The 13,943-nt window shown below is 49.0% G+C and overlaps 1 protein-coding gene across 8 annotated transcripts in view; it reads left to right on the plus strand.

Moving 5' to 3' along the window:
* Window positions 1-13,943, plus strand: part of LAMA2 (laminin subunit alpha 2) — a 900,941-nt gene that overhangs the window by 82,886 nt on the left and 804,112 nt on the right. The window lies entirely within an intron of this gene.

Genomic DNA, 13,943 nt, shown 5'->3' on the forward strand with positions numbered 1-13,943 from the left:
TAGAACATTTAGCGGTTACAAGGTTTTAGAGTCTCAATTATAAAAATAAAAGTATAGAAGGGAAAAATAAGTTTGTAGAGTATGAAATTTTAATATCTCGTTCCTTTGTGTCAAGATGGGGTGTCATCACAAAAACACACTCAGAAATGTTTCAGGTGGGTAGCCATGTTGGTCTGAATTAACAGAACAAAATTTGAAACCAGTGGCACCTTTAAAACCAACAAAAGTTTTGTTCAGAAGTGTTTGTGAATTTGGGGCAATTCTAATTTGTGCCTCTTTAGCAATCCTAACAGAATTGCTACAATCCTGACAAAATTGTTGGTAACCCAATCACAACATATGCTTTCAATAATGCAAGTTTTAGGATTGGCTTAGGGTTGCCAGGTTCCTTTGTCCAGCAGTGGGATTTAGTGGAGCATTCCAAGGGTGGGTGGGGATGTTGTGCAACATTCCTGATGCCATGACATCACCTGGAAGTGACATCATCACATGAGGAACATTGTGTGCAGGACGCTCTATTTTGGCGGGGGGGGGTCAAACTCTATAGTCCGGTTGAGCTTTGGTCAAATAGCGTTTGCCTAAACAGAGTGTTCCCTGCGTAATATCACCAATGTGATGACATAACTTCTGGGTGTCATCGTTGTGTCAGGGATATTGCACAGCATTGTCCCTGTTTAGGGGGAATTTCCCCTGCTGGCCAGCTTGTCTGCGGTGGGGAGATGCCTTTGAAACTGGGGATTTTTCATTGGGACCTGGGGGCTGGTAACCATAGACTGAATTAGTAGGCCAATAAATGTAAATGAGACCAATTAGAATGAAATCTAAGCATTTGGCTTGTGGATTTACCTGTAACTGGAGAATCCATATACTCTATTAAAGCCAGTGGGAAAAGTTTGAATACATATAGGAATAGACATGGATTAGGGAAGAATTTGTTGAGGGTCTCAACAAATGCATATTAAAGCACTTGTAGCTTAATTAAAATGTAAAACATTGTTTAATGCATCGAGACCACTTTACTAAGTCTTCACAAAAACATTTCCTGCACAGAGGAAATAGTAAATGAAATGGAAGTATATGTGTATCTATTAATGTGCAATTGCAGTGAATTCCTAGATTGCAGAATAAATTAGAAGTGTTTCAATACATACCATCTGACCATATAATGTCATACATCAGGAATCTAGCAACGCTGGAAGCATCACAGTAATTCAATATAAAATATAGTTACAGCTACATGTGTATGCTGAACATGCCATACATTCGTTGCTACATTTTGGACAGCGTAAAGTTGTTCAAAGGGGCCCCATGGCGCAGAGTGGTAAAGCTGCAGTACTGTGGTCTGAACTCTTTGCTCACTACCTGAGTTCAATTCTGGCGGAAGATGGATTCAGGTAGCCAGCTCAAGGTTGACTCAGCCTTCCATCCTTCTGAGGCTGGTAAATTTGAGTATCCAGCTTGCTGGGGGGAAAGTGTAGATGACTGGGAAAGGCAATGACAAACCACCCCGTAAAAAAGTCTGTGTGAAAAAGTCATGATACAATGTCACCCCAGAACTGGAAACAACTGGTGCTTGCACAGGGGACCTTTCCTTTCAAAGTTGCTCAAAGACTCCTGTAAGCACAGACATTGCTGCAATTTGTGTTTGGCAGGTTTTTTACGTGTTTTCCAATTCATTTGCTAGGTCTTTCAATAATCCTCAGTATGTTTCTCTGGAAGACTGTAAATATTAGGGGAAACAATGGATGGGCAATCTAGGAGGCAGAATTGGCCCTGGAAAAGGGCCTGACCCACAGCAGAAGGAAAAGGCAAGAACAGACCCTTGCCTACCCCTTGACTCTTAAATCAAAAGAGTTTCCAGCTAAATATTAGGAAGAACTTCCTGACAGATCAGTTTCTCAGTGGAACAGGCTTCCTTGGGAGGTGGTAAGTAGGGATGTGCAAAAAAAAAAAAAAAAATTCAGTAGTACACGGATTTGGAAATATATGGGGGGGGGGGGGGGGAATACGGAATCCCGTATATTTCTGAATTCCATAGTCGGAATAGCCGCATATACGGTAGATGCGCGGCTATTTCCGAATATACGGCCCCATTATATCCTATTGGCAATTGAAATCAATGGCAAATAGGGTATATTTGAAGCCGCCTGGAGGGGAGGGGGTTTGAGGGAGAGCCCCCAAATTTGCAGGGGACTCTCCCCTACAAACCCCCCAAGTCCCAAAAAGATTGGGCCAGGGGGTCCAATTCCTGGGACACCAAAAGCCAAACCTAACGTCACACCAGAGAATCTCTATAGGACCCAAATGCTCTATATACATCTATCTACTCTATGAACCCTGCCACACAAAACACAATCTGCTCAAGGTCTGCTCTGCAGACCTGGCTGCAGCAAACCCAGATGCCAGCTCTCCAGCCCTGCCCCAAAGAATGCGGGGAGATCTGGCCAAGCACAACAAGCCTGCTGATTCTGGGTCTCTCACCCAAATGCCAGCTTCCCTACCACAGAACACACAATTTACAGATGCCAGCTATCCAGCCCTGCCCCAAACAACACAGGGTGAGCTGGCCAAGCACAACAAGCCTGCTGGTTCTGGGTCTCTCACCCAGTTGCCAGCTTCCCTGCCACAGAACACACAATCTACAGATGGCAGCTCTCCAGCCCTGCCCCAAACAACATAGGGTGAGCTGGCCAAGCACAACAAGCCTGCTCGTTCTGGGTCTCTCACCCAGGCGCCTCCCCCCCCCCCCAAAAAAAAAACCAGAACCAGGAAAAGGGACAACAGGAGAAGGCCAAGAAACTCACTGGGGATGTATGTGTGCAGGGGAGGTATTTGTAAATTTCTTGCATTGTGCAGGGGTTGGACTAGATGACTCTGGAGGTCCCTTCCTAATCTGGTATTCTGTGATTCTGGTAGTAGCAGCACCTACTTGCATGTAGGGCTGGAACTGCTGGTTTGCATCTGCCCTGCACCAGGGCTGCCTGTTCATGGCAACAACTTCACCCACTCCATGCAATCAAGCGTAAGATTGCTAGACCCCTATTGGGGTTTGGGGATTCTTCACCCCCAGTAGGTGCTGTCTGTTGCTATTCAACTGACCCGCAGTGGGAAAACTGTGCCAAAATGGCTGCATTATGCTGGGGATGCTCTCGCATTCGGTCAAAACTCTGTGGTTAAACCAGAGAATTTGGCCCAAATGCCAAAGCATCCTCTGTGTCATCTGTGATATGCTGATGTCACTTCTTGTGTGCACAGGAAATGTCATCAGCACATCACCAGCAATGTCAATGTGTCACCAAGTGCTCCCTCCACCCAGAAAATTCCCTGCTGTCTTTTGCTGGTTGCCAAGGTGACCTGGCATCCTTATTTAAGTGCAAACATTTTGCTTGGGATTAGATTGGCCCTGGTGCAGTTGTACTCTAGCATCACAGTTGAGTATTTATTTTTTGGTTTCTTACTTCATTTATTTGTCTGTCTTGTGGAGACTCAAGGTGGATTGCAGAGTTGTAAAAACAATTCTGTAAAGACCTGTGTGGTACATAGCATGAATAATGCAATGAAACTGGATCACACAACTAAAGAACAATGAAATACAATAATACACATTTAATCAGAGAAAAATGATTTAAAAGAAATGGATTTCACAATTAGGGAAGAATGAAATAAGACAGTATGATACATCCAATAAACAATGCAACATAAAGGGGAAGGAAAAGAAAAAGCTAACTTTTAAAAAGGCAATTAAAAATACAATCCCACAGAAAGAGCAACGTGTATATGTGTCTCTGAATGTCTTGAAGAGGGGGTGGGATATGTTTTAGACAAATAATGATCAGGATCCAGTGTGACTCCCCCATGCATGTAAAGCAGGGGTGGGGAACCTTTTTTCTGCCAAGGGCCATTTGGAAATTTATAACATCACACAAAATTATCAACTTAAAAAACAGTGCTCTGCCGAGTGAGAACGATGCAGGATGGCAAAATTAATGTAAATAATGGTTTTTCTATTTGAAGTCATGTGGGAGAACCTAATTTGGCACACACATACACACCAATCCATTCGCCTAGGCAAATGCCTAAGTCCAGGGCTTAAGGAAGGAAGGGAGAAAGGGAAAGAAAGGGAAATAAACAAAAATAAAGAAATGGAGGGATAAAAGAGAAATCAAGGGGAATAAAGGGAAATAAAGAAATAGGGAAAAGAAGTGGAAAGAAAGGAAAATAAAGAAAGGGGGGAAGAGAGGGGAATTAAGGGGAACAAAGAAATGGGGGGAAGAAATAGAAACAAAGGGAAATAAAGAAATTAGGAGAAAACTTACCTGAACGGTGACAGTGACTTTTCCAGGCCATGCAGCAATCCTAGCTGGACAGCCAGGCCCTAGGGAGGCTGCCCCACAATCCCTGCCGGCCAGCTTGGCCTCGGGGAGGCTGCTGCACAGCGTGGCTGGGTCCCACGATTCTCGCAGGTCACCATGTGGCTCGGATCAGCCCAGCAATCCCTGAGGGCCAAACCAAGTGATCTCGAGGGCTGTTGGACTGGACGTTCCCCACCTGTGATGTAAAGGGAGCACAGCTAACCTCTGTTCTGGCTGGGGCTCTTTTTGCTTTATTGAATACTGCTCTTGTCATTCAGAGGCTGAATCAGAATGATATCCTGAAAATACTTAGAGCTGATGCAGAATGAAACACTGTACATAGTTCTTTGAATCTCAGAACATAAATGGCCTGTCCATTTTAATGGTGGTTTTTGATACATTTGGGGAAAGGTTTTCATGAACCTGTGGTTTGTATTACAAGGCCTTTGATTGGGCATAGTATCTGTGGCTTTAAATGGCTGAGAATGAGGGTCTTTTATGTAATCAATATCCTGTTTCTTTGTGCACACATAATATATACATTTAGATGTATAAATGTGATTTTAGACTCATGAACAAATACAAACACAAGCAAATACAAACACACATTATTCAGGTTACAGTTAATTTATTATGACCAAACCTTCATTATTTACTGCTTTATTTTTACTAGCTTTTTATACAAGGGGAAATCATGACCACCTTTTATTCCAAAAGTCATGTTTTCCTGATCATTGGATTTAAAATTTCAGGCAATATGCTTAGCAGAAACACATTTGGTGTGATAGGATGCTGGCAGTTGCAAGCATGGAAAACATCAAAGGCATATTTATGGAATGAAGATCTGTAGTTCAGAAGAACAACACATGTCACTGTCTTCTTGACTGCATTCTTCCACCACATGGTGATCTTTGGAAGTGACGGGTCCAGCTCATGTTTGACTCCCAGTCCCAATTAAAATAACTTTTTTGAGGAATGAAATAATTAACTAATGTAGTTAATTAAAATTAAGATGGTAAGATGAGTGATTTCAGTAAGGCATTTGATAAGATTCCACGTACTATCCTTATTGACCAGTTGGTAAAATGTGGTTTGGATCCTGTTACCATTAGGTGGATCTGTAACTGGTTGACAGATGACACCCAAAGAGTGCTTGTGAATGGTTCCTCATCCTCTTGGAGAGGAGTGACAAGTGGAGTGCTTCAAGGATCTGTCCTGGGACCTGTTTTGTTCAACATCTTTATAAATCATTTGGATGAAGGAATCGAGCGAATGTTTATTAAATATGCCGATGATACTAAATTGGGAGGGATTGCAAATACAGTAGAAGACAGAAACAGGATACAGGATGATCTTGACAGGCTGGAAAACTGGGCTGAATCCAATAAAATGAATTTTAACAGGGATAAATGTAAAGTTCTGCATTTGGGTAGGAAAAATCCCATGTATGGTTATAGGATAGGGGAGATTTGTCTGGGAAGTAGTATGTGGGGAAAGGATCAAGGGGTTTTAGTGGATCATATGCTGGACATGAGTCAACAGTGTGATGCGGCAGCTAAAAAGGTAAATGCAATATTGGGCTGTATCAACAGAAGTGTAGTGTCCAGATCACGTGATGATGGTATTGTTTTACTCTGCTCTGGTAAGACCTCACCTGGAGTATTGTGTTCAATTTTGGGCACCAAGAAAGATATAAACAAGCTGGAATGGGTCCAGAGGAGAGCGATGAAGATGGTGAGAGGTCTCGAGACCAAGTTCTACAAAGAAAGGCTGAAGGAGCTGGGCATGTTTAACCTGGAGAGGAATCATAGAATCATAGAGTTGGACCTCCAGGTTCATCTAGTCCAACCCCCTGCACAATGCAGGAAACTCACAAACACCTCCCCCCTAAAGTCACAGGATCTTCATGGCTGTCAGATGGCCATCTAGCCTCTGTTTAAAAACCTCCAGGGAAGGAGAGCCCACCAGCTCCTGAGGAAGCCTGTTTCACTGAGGAACCGCTCTAACAGTCAGGAAGTTCTTCCTAATGTTGAGCCAGAAACTCTTTTGATTTAATTTCAACCCATTGGTTCCGGTCCTACCTTCTGAGGCCACAGAAGACAATTTCACACCATCCTCTATATGACAGCCCTTCAAGTACTTGAAGATAGTTTGATCATATCACCTTTCAGCTGCTTCCTCTCCAGGCTAAACATGCCCAGCTCCTTCAACCTATCCTCATAGGACTTGGTCTCCAGACCCCTCACCATCTTCATTGCCCTCCTCTAGACCCGTTACAACTTGTCTATATCCTTCTTAAAATGTGGTGCCCAAAACTGAACACAATACTCCAAGTGAGGTCTTACTAGAGCAGAGTAAAGTGATACCATCACATCACGTGGTCTGGACACTATACTTCTGTTGATACAGCCCAAAATAGCATTTGCCTTTTTAGCCACCACATCACACTGTTGACTTATGTTCAACGTATTATCCACTAAGACCCTTAGATCCTTTTTGCACATACTACTGCTAAGACAAGTCTCTTCCATCCTATAACCATGAATTGTAGTTTTCCTACCTAAATGTAGAACTTTAAAAAAATCATTTTATTGATTTTAGCCCATTTTTCCAGCCTCTCAAGGTCATCCTATTTCTGTCTTCTACTGTATTGGCAACCCCTCTCAATTTAGTATCATTGGCATATTTAATAAGCATTTCCTTGATTCCTTCATCCAAATGATTTATAAAGATGTTGAACAAACCAGGTCCCAGGACAGATCCTTGAGGCACTCCACTTGTCACTCCTCTCCAAGAGGATGAGGAACCATTCACAAGCACTCTTTGGTTGCGATCTGTCAGCCAGTTACAAATCCACCTAATGGTAACAGGATCCAAACCACATTTTACCAACTTGTCAACAAGGATAGTATGTGCAACGTTATCTAAGGAAAGGAAAGGTCCCGTGTGCAAGCACCAGTCATTCCCGACTCTGGGGTGACGTTGCTTTCACAACGTTTTCACGGCAGACTTTTTAATGGGATGGCTTGCCATTGCCTTCCCAATGTTTTACACTTGCCCCCCAGCAAACTGTGTCAGGGCCCGGGTTGCAGATAAGGAACGACGGCTGCCAACGTCCGGCAGCTGGCCAGAACTCTGTCAGCCGGCTGGGGAGGAACGCAGGGGTGGTCGTTAAACAGTCCAATTATTTCAACACCGTAAATCAGTCCGGCCGAAGGAGGAGACAGAAAGCTTGGTCACAGGAATGCAGGGGGTCGGAAGCCAGAGAAAACAACGCCAATTACCTAGGTCAGTCCACAAAGCAAAGTCAGAGTCCAGAAGTTCAAGTCCAAGGTTCAGGCCGGGTCAGGAGTTACACAGGTTCTCGCAGCAAGCAAGAGGGTGCAGAGCGTAGTCACGTCCCAGGAGGATCGTTCGTTGCCAGCACAATTTGCCTTGAGGTCAGGGTTACAGATATACTGTGCTGGCTTGTTAACTTGTTAGTACTCCGGGCTGAGATCTCTCCTCCCACGCATGCGTGCATCTCTCCGTCTGTTTCTGAACTCCTGTCGCCTCCTCTCCCGTAGCCGGCTTACAGGAGGTGGTGATTCAGGAGGGGATGCGCTAGGGCCTGGTGTGGCCTGATCAGTTTCAGGTGGCTCCTGCTCTGAGTTAGCAAGGGCGGGGGCTGAGCTAGGGCCCGGTGTGGCCTGATCAGTTTCAGGTGGCTCCTGCTCTGAGTTAGCAAGGGCTGGGTCTGGGGCAGGCTTGACACTATCCCCCCCTCAGGCCCCCCCTCATCCAAGCCGCCTGGCTTATCCGGGTAGGCCGCATGGAATTGCCGGAGCAGGTCAGGGGCGTGCAGGTGGGTAGCTGGTTCCCAGGAATGATCTTCGGGGGGGGGTAGCCCTCCCAGTCCACTAGGTACTGGAGCTGACCTTGGTGTAGCCGGGAGTCCAGGATCTGATGGACCTCATACTCCTCATCATCATCCACTAAAACCGGTGGCGGAGGCGGCGGTGGGACGTCCCTGTTCGGGTCTGGCGCGGCCGCGGGTTGGAGGAGGGAGCGATGGAAAACCGGGTGGATTCGGAGGTGGGCGGGGAGGCGCAGGCGGAACACCACCGGGTTGATTTGCGCCTCGATGGGGAATGGGCCGACGAAGCGAGCGGTCAACTTGGAAGACCGGCCAGGGGTCCGGAGATATCGGGTAGAGAGCCAGACGGAATCCCCGACCTTGAGGGGGGCTCCCTCCTGGCGATGCCGATCTGCGGCCAGTTTATAGGCGTCCTTGGCGCGCTGGAGCTGGGCGCGCAGGAGGTCGTGGAGCGCGTGGAGCTCTTCGATCCGGTTGTCCGCTGCGGGAACATCGGCGGACGGGCCGAGCGGAGGGAAGAACCGGGGGTGCAGTCCGTAGTTGGCCGCAAACGGTGTGGTCTGCGTGGAGCTGTGGGCCGCATTGTTGTACGCGAACTCGGCCAGGGGTAACAGGGAGGCCCAGTTATCCTGCTGATAACTGGTATAGCAGCGCAAGTACTGCTCCAGGGTAGCGTTGGTGCGCTCGGTCTGGCCGTCGGTCTGGGGATGGTAGGCAGACGATAAGTGAAGCTCCGTCCCCAAGCCTTGCTGGAACGCCTGCCAAAAGCACGAGGTGAATTGCGGGCCCCGATCCGAGACAATCCGCTTGGGTAACCCGTGCAGGCGGAAGATGTGGTTCAGGTAGAGCTGGGCGGTTTCCGGCCCGGACGGCACCTTGGCGCAGGGGACAAAGTGGGCCATCTTGGTGAACAGGTCCACCACCACGAAAATACAGGTGTGGCCCTGGGACCGAGGTAGGTCGACAATGAAGTCCATGGACACCACGTCCCAGGGCCCGGCGGGAGTGGGAAGTGGCTGCAGGAGACCGGAGGGCTTGGCGGGTACGTTTTTGGCGCGGCGGCAGACCTCACATGACGCCACGTACCGACTGACGTCCGCTCAGACGCGAGGCCACCAAAAGTCGCGGGTCAGCAGATGGGCGGTTTTGTATTGCCCGAAGTGGCCGGCCGGTGGTGCATCGTGGGTGAGGTGGAGGATGCGGGATCGGAGAGGTCCTGGAGGGACGTACAACTGCTCCCGATGGTAGAGCAGCCCATCCCGGGTGGTCAGTTCCCCGGCAGGGTCTTGCTGCGGGTCTTGCAGGTGCTTCTGGGCCCAGGGGTCGGTGGCCTGACTGGCCTGTATTTCGGCCACCAAGGCGGGTGCAGTCAGGGCGGCGGCGAAGACCATGGGTGGCAGGATGCTAGCCTTGGGGGCTTTGGTAGCACCAGGGGTGTCATGGTCTGGCCGGCGGGACAGAGCGTCGGCTTTCTGGTTTTGGGTGTGCGGGATGTAGGAGATGGTGAAGTTAAAACGTGAAAAGAACAGGGACCACCGGATCTGTCGCTGGTTCAGCCGGCGAGTGGTCTGTAAGTGTTCCAAGTTCCAGTGGTCTGTGAATACTTGGACCGGATGCCTTGCTCCTTCAAGGTGGTGCCGCCACACCTCGAACGCCACCTTGATTGCCAAGAGTTCTCTCTCCCATATGGTGTAGTTGTGTTCGGCGGCGGAGAGCTGCCGGGAATAGTAAGCGCAGGGCTGCCAGGGCTGACTGGGGTCGTCCCGCTGGGAGAGCACGGCTCCGATGGCCACGTTGGAGGCGTCTGCTTCCACCATGAAAGGCAAGCGGGGATCAGGGTACCGCAAGAGGGGACTGGAGGAGAAGCTGCGCTTGAGGTCGTGAAAAGCCTGGTCAGCTTCCGGGGTCCACTGGAAGGGTTCCTTGGGGCGGAGGAGCCGAGTCAAGGGCTTGGTTAGATCGGCGTAGCCAGCGATGAACTGCCGGTAGTAATTGGCGAAGCCCAGGAGGCACTGGATGTCCTTCCGATTGCGAGGGGCCTGCCACTGGAGGATGGCGTCAACCTTCATTGGATCCATCTGAGTTCCTTGGGGGGAGATGATGTGCCCCAAGAACTCGACCGACGGGAGGTGGAAGGCGCATTTCTCTAGTTTTGCGTACAGGCGGTGAGCTCTGAGCTGCTGTAGCACCTGTCGGACATGTTGGACGTGCTCCTGCTCAGAGGTGGAGTAGACCAGAATGTCATCCAGGTAAATGATCAGGAACCGGTCCAGCAGGTCGCGGAACACGTCGTTCATGAACCGTTGGAACACGGCGGGGGCATTGGTGAGTCCAAATGGCATGACCAGGTGTTCGTACTGACCATACCTGGTGCCAAAAGCGGTCTTCCACTCGTCTCCGGCTTTGATGCGAACCAAGTTGTAGGCCCCTCGAAGGTCGAGCTTGGTGTAGATGGTGGCCCCCTTCACACGGTCGAGGAGCTCCGGAATCAGTGGAAGCGGGTAACGGTTCCGGATGGTAATTTTGTTGAGTGCCCGGTAATCATTGCAGAGCCTCAAGTCCCCGGTTTTCTTCTTTACGAACAGGACGGGCGAGGACAAGGGCGAGATGGAGGGTCGGATGAACCCTCGGGCCAAGTTCTTCTCCAAATACTCCCGTAGGGCAGCCAGCTCCGGGTCCGCCATGGGGTAGAGGCGGCCAGCTGGTAGCGGGGCGCCGGGCATTAGGTCAATGGCGCAATCATAGGGCCGATGTGGGGGAAGCTGGTCTGCTTCCTTCTCATCGAAGACGTCTGCAAACTCCTGGTAGGGAGCTGGGAGTGTGGTGGCGGCCCCCAGGAGACTGGTGGGGAGCAGGGAGCTGGGTTGAGCATCAGGAGACACCAGAGCCGGGTCTGGTTGTAGCGTGGAGCATGGCGCAGGGGCACCGGTAAATTGCAGTTCTCGTTGCACCCAGTCCACGTGAGGGTTGTGGGCCTGGAGCCAGGACAGGCCTAGGATGACGGGGAAACGTGGCATGCGGGAAAGGTCAAAGGTTTGTTCCCCTTGGTGTTGCTGGACCCATAGGGCGAGTGGTTGGGTCTCGTGGCGGACGGGCCCAGAGCGCAGCAGGCGACCGTCCACAACCTCGACCAGGGTAGGGGTCTTCTTTTCCCGGATGGGGATGCCATGTTTCTTGGCGAAGAAGTGGTCCATGTAGCAGCAGGCGGCCCCTGAGTCCAACATGGCGTGCACGAAGATCCACCGGCCGTCAGGGAGCTGCAGACGAATCGGGACCAGGAACGGGGTAGGTGGGGGGTCGACGGAGCTGGAGGCCCTCAAGAAATGCCCCAGGTCAGGGGCTCCAACTAGACCTGGGGCTGGCCTTTTACCGGGCCAGCGGAGCTTGCAGGGCGCTGTGCTTTGGCTGGACAGGTACTTGCAAAGTGTCCAGCTCTGCCACAATACAGGCACAGGTTGTGGGCGCGCCGACGGGTCTTCTCCTCGGGAGTCAGGCGAGGGCGGGCGACGCCCAGCTGCATGGGTTCCGCAGCGGGGGGAAGAGCCGGAGAACCTGGCGGTGGAGCAGCTGTGGGGGCTCTCGCTGGGGCGTGGCCTCCTTTCTGCTTCTGGCGGCGGCTCTGTAGCCGCCCATCAATGCGCATGCACAACCGGATCAGGTCTTGTAGGGCGGCTGGTCGGTCGCTGCGGGCCAGTTCATCCAGGATGGCATCAGAGAGCCCCTCCGTATACTGGTCCACCAGGGCAGCTTCATTCCAGGCCAGGTCCTGAGCCAACAACTGGAATTCGGTGGTGTAGTGGGAGACAGAGTTTTGGCCTTGTTGCAAAGTCCGTATCTTGCGGTTGGCCGTCTCAGCTCGCACGGGGTTGGCATAGGCAGCCGTGAAATGTGCCTTGAAGCGGGGGTAATCTGCTAACAACGGCGAAGATTCTAGCAGTAGGGGAGTGGCCCATTTGGCCGCTTGCCCTTTAAGCAGGCTCAAAACTGTTAGAGTATTTTGCACGCAGCAGAAGAGCTGAAGGAGAGGGACAGGCAAAAAACACAGGAATTAATAGACAAGAGAAACAGCTGTATTCAATGGTAGATATATTTACCAGGAAAGTATCCAATATTCAGAGTCGTTGCCAGGCCAAGGTCATACACAGTAATCAGTACACACTTCAGTAGATAACAGTATACAGCAGTAAGTATACACAGCACGATAGATAACAGTATACAGCAGTAAGTATACACAGCACGATCCAAGCACAGTAGCATAGGATCCAACACCAGCAGTGATCGCTGCCACCCAGATAGCGGGCCTCACAGAACCCACAATCCTTACAGGCAGACTGAGCAGGCTCACTGAGCTTCCCTAAGTACACGTACCAATCATCAGGGTTGCATCAGCTCTGTGAGTCAGCACAAAGCCTAATTACAGGTGAGGTCATCCCACCTTACCTCAGTAACAGGTAACAGCTGGATCATGATGCAGCATGACTCAGCATGACATTGCAGAAACAACATTACTATTACTAAGATGGAGTCAGTCAGCCATTTTAGGACTGAGTTCCAACATTCTCCTCTTAATAGTTCTGTTCGTTTCTCAATCCGAGCTTTTTACAGTGCTCATTATGTTTTTCCATAGTCTGGGGTTTCGTAAACATATCTGCTGTATTGTGGCCAGTATCACAATACCTTATGTTTATCAACCCTTCTATGATACATGATCTGACATTCTGGTACCTTATGTCAGTGTATCTATTCCTTGTCTTTACTCCTTCTGCTTTTGCAATCTCAATCACAGCTTGATTGTCTTCCAGAATTTCAACAGGTTTCTCTGCTTCTATATGCAGGTCCTTTAGTAGCTGTCTAAACCATTCTACCTCAGTACAAGCAGTAGAAAGGGCGCAGAACTCTGCTTCTGTGGTGGACAAGGCAACCACACGCTGCTTTTGTGTCTTCCAGCATACTAATACCTCTCCCAAATATATGGAAAGACCTGTTGTTGACTTTCTGGTTTCACAGTCACTTGCAAAGCTTGCATCTGTATAGACTTTCAGTGCTAGCTCCCCCCTAGGTTCGATATAAAGACACCAGTCAGCAGTGTTCTTTAAATATCTCAACACTCGCTTAGCAGCAATCCAGTGATTCTGCTTAGGGTTCTGGGTAGCTCTTCCCAACAGATTACAGGCTACTGATATGTCTGGCCGTGTCCAATTACTGATATAGCTCAGACTACCAATTAACGACCTGTACATTTCAACATTACATGGTGGGCTATCAGTAACATCATTTACAAAGCCAGTCACCATAGGGGTTGAAACAGTTTTGCAATCAGTCATCTTGTACTTGTCCAACAAATCTATGATTTTAGGTTTTTGTGACAGTTTAAAACCTTGTGTAGTTTTTGCAATATCTACACCCACATAGGTCTGTACAGTACCAAGATTTCTCAGTTTAAACTTCTTACTTAAGGCTGAAACAATATCATCTGTTTGTTTCTTTGTCTTGGTCAGAATCCCCAAGTCATCCACAAAAGTAAGAACAATACATCTTGTTTCACCACTTCCCTTGGTAAACACACATGGATCAGCAATGCTCTGGGTAAACCCTAGCTGTTTAAGTGTACCCACTAGGCATTTTGACCATTGATGACCACTTTGCTTTAGACCATACAAGCTCTTATTTAGCAACCAGTATCCCTTTCCAGTACCAGGAATACCTTCTGGTCTCTTTAAATAAATTTGGTGCTC

This window comes from Heteronotia binoei, chromosome 1 (assembly GCF_032191835.1).
Source record: "Heteronotia binoei isolate CCM8104 ecotype False Entrance Well chromosome 1, APGP_CSIRO_Hbin_v1, whole genome shotgun sequence".
In the NCBI taxonomy this organism is placed as follows: Eukaryota; Metazoa; Chordata; class Lepidosauria; order Squamata; family Gekkonidae; genus Heteronotia; species Heteronotia binoei.